The following is a 3,680-nucleotide window of genomic DNA, read 5'->3' as shown; positions in this document are numbered from 1 at the left end:
CATGGTGACTGCAGCCATGAAATTAAAAGACGCTTACTCCTTGGAAGAAAAGTTATGACCAACCTAGATAGCATATTGAAAAGCAGAGACATTACTTTGCCAGCAAAAGTCCGTCTAGTCAAGGCTATGGTTTTTCCAGTGGTCATGTATGGATGTGAGAGTTGGACTGTGAAGAAATGAGCACTGAAGAATTGATGCTTTTGCACTGTGGTGTTGGAGAAGACTCTTGAGAGTCCCTTGGACTGCAAGGAGATCCAACCAGTCCATCCTAAAGGAGACTAGTCCTGGGTGTTCATTGGAAGGACTGATGCTGAGGATGAAACTCCAATACTTTGGCCACCTCATGCGAAGAGTTGACTCATTGGAAAAGACCCTGATGCTGGGAGGGATTGGGGGCAGGAGGAGAAGGGGACGACAGAGAATGAGATGGCTGGATGGCATCACTGACTTGATGGACGTGAGTCTGAGTGAACTCCGGGAGTTGGTGATGGACAGGGAGGCCTGGCGTGCTGTGATTTATGGGGTTGTAAAGAGTCGGACATGACTGAGCAACTAAACTGAACTGAACTGAACTGAACTGATGGTAATTCTAATTTTTTAAGGAATACCATTTTTGACAGTAGCCACATCAACTTACATTCTCATCAGCTAAGTTCTAGGCTTTTCACATCCTTGCCAAAATTTGTCATTTTCTCTTTTTTAAAAAATCTTAATTTAAATTTTTGTATAGCAGCCATCCTAATATGTAGAACGTAGTATATCGCACTTTGGTTTTGATTTGCATTTCTCTAATGACCAGTGATGTTAAACATATTTTCATGCATTCATTAACCATTTGTATATCTCCTCTCAAGAAATGTCTGTTCACGTTTTTTGATAATTTTGAAATCAGATTGGTTGCTTTTGTGATGTTAAGTTGTAGGAGTCCTTTATTTATTCTGGATATTAATCCTTAATCACATATATGATTTTCAAATATTTTCTCTCATTCTGTGGGTTGTCTTTTCACTCTGCTGGTAGTATTCTTTGCTGTATGGCAGCTTAACATTTGAATAAAATGTGTCTATTTTTTGTTTGGTTGCCTGTGCTTTTGGTGTCATATCCAATCGATCATTGACAAAGTCAATGTCATGAGGCTTTTCCCATTTTCTTCTAAGAGTTTTATCATTTTAGGTGTTACTGTAGATATTGGATCCATTTTGAGTTAAGTTTTGTATATTGTGCTAAGATAAGCATTCAATTTCATTCTTTTTCATGTGGATAACCAGTTTTTCCAACATCATTTGTTGAAAAGACTGTCCTTTCCCCATTGACTGGTCTCTTTCCTCATTGAATTGTCCTTTTTCCCATAGGATGATCTCAGCACCCTTGTCAAAATATATTTGACTATGTATGTGAGGGTTTATTTCTAGGCTCTCTGTTCTATTCCATTGATTACTGTAGGTTTGTAATAAGTTTTGAAGTCAGCAAATCTGAGATCTTACATTATTCTTTTTTTGAGATTGTTTTGACTATTTCAGATCTTGAAATTCTATATGAATTTTAAGATGAAATTTTCTATTTCTGCAAAAAATGGGATTTTGTAGGATTGCATTGAATTTGTAGATAGGTTTGGGTAGTACTGACATTTTAACAATATTAAGTCTTCTAATCCATAAACATAGGATATCTTTTCATTTGCTAATGCCTTATTCAATTTTTTTTTCTGGCAGTGATTTATAGTTTTCACTGTACAAATTTCTTGCCTCCTTAAGTTTATTGCTACATATTTTATTCTTTTTGATGCTTTTTTAAGTGGAAGTTTTTCTTAATATCTCTTTTGGATTATTTATTGTTAGTATATAGAAAACAAGTCTGTTCATTTTGTATTCAGGAACTTTGCTGAATTCTTTCATGAGTTCTAACAGTGTGTGTGTGTAATCTGTAGAATTTTCTACATATAAGATCATGAGGTCTTTAAAACTGATAGTTTGACTCTTTCCTTTCCAATTTGGATGCCTTTAAATTTCTTTCTGTTGCTTATTTGCTGTGTCTAAAACTTTTAATACTATAATGAGCAAAAGTGGCAAAAGTGGTCTTCCTTAGACACAAGCACGTGCATGCTTAGTCACTCAGTCATGTCTGACTCTCTGTGACCTTGTGAACTACAGCACATCAGGCTCTTCTGTCCATAGGCTTTCCCAGGCAAGAATACTGGAGTGGGTTGCCATTTCCTCCTCCAGCCGATCTTCTTGACCCAGGGATCAAACTCGCATCTCCTGAGCCACCTGAGAACCTCAATGTGGAAATTTGGAAAGTTTTAAACAGATGATTGAGAGGATCCTATCCAAGTTGTCTGTTCATCATTCTGGCTGCTGAATGGAGAATGAATAGAAAGGAGAAGACTAGAGACAAAAACACTAATGAAGTAGATTTTCTGTAGTCCATGTAAGGGAACTAACTTTCTTGGAAGCAGTGGGGTGAGGCAACAGTAGTGACACTAAGTGCTTACCAATCCTAAACAGATGTGAGAGGGTCTAATGGCCAAAGAACCACCCATTGCTAAAGCTAGAGGAGAGTTGGGGTTGAATGATGCTGCTGCATTCCTCTGCACATTCTCATTCAGAAGGAGTCAGGTTAAAATCAAAACCAAAGACTCCCAGCATATGTGTTTGAGGGGAGCTCCTAAAGTCAAATATTCTAGCCCCAAATATTCCAGTCTCTTCACAAGGAGTGTGGATTACAGAGCAGACATGGAAGGCAGTGAGGATAGCAAATTATTCCATCCAGACTGCACTCCTTCCTTTCCCACACCCTCCACACTAACACTTCTACAGAAAGTAGAATGACAAAGCCTAGAGACCCTTTGATCCCAAAGTTACCAGAAGCAAGTGGTGAACATTATTCAGTGTCCCAAGCTGAGAATAGGAGTTTCTGGCACCTGTCAGATGTCAGTGGAAGGAAACAATGTAATACATATATTAAGAATGAAGATCTTTTATCTAGAGCCAGGACCAGGGGCAAAGTATCTTGGTTTCTGGGTATTTAAGGATTACTTTTAAAACAGAGCAAAACAGTAAAAAACACATGTCATCATGGACCATTCTGGACTGGAATCTACTGCAATAATCAAGTAGTCTAGGGATTGAGAATTGAATCCAACTCTTTCAAAGTTGAAAGCCCATCCTGTATTCTATGTGGGTCTGATGTCTTCTGATGTTCCTGCTCTGTTTTGTTCCCTGATCTGTCTTCATGGAATAATCAGTAGCAAATTTTCTTAGATTGTGTCTGTAATTGCTCAATATTCATCTCATAATTTATTTATATATATATGTGTGTGTGTGTTTATGTGTACATATATATGTTTTACACCAGCCAGTACACTTGGAAAGTGTTTAACACAAATTGCATCTCTTAGAAGAGGGTTTTTTAAAATTTGTGGGTACTATTGTCAAATAGTTCTCTTCACTCTGAGTGCAGTGTGTTTTCTCCCTACCTTCTATTGTTCTTTCTCTACTGACTAGGAGAAGAATCTCCCTTTCTGGGCCCAAAGTGACTATTGGGAGCAATATGGATGTCATGGTGCGGTCTATACAGTGTAATCAGATTCAGGGCCCACTGGCTTCAGTGGAAGGTTTGACTTCACATTTTGCTCCTGTTATCAAGAGAACTGTACCAGGGCTTCTCATTAAAAAGTGTGT

This window comes from Bison bison, unplaced genomic scaffold (genome assembly GCF_000754665.1).
Source record: "Bison bison bison isolate TAMUID 2011002044 unplaced genomic scaffold, Bison_UMD1.0 scf7180017864471, whole genome shotgun sequence".
In the NCBI taxonomy this organism is placed as follows: domain Eukaryota; kingdom Metazoa; phylum Chordata; class Mammalia; order Artiodactyla; family Bovidae; genus Bison; species Bison bison.
This window is presented reverse-complemented; position numbering follows the sequence as displayed.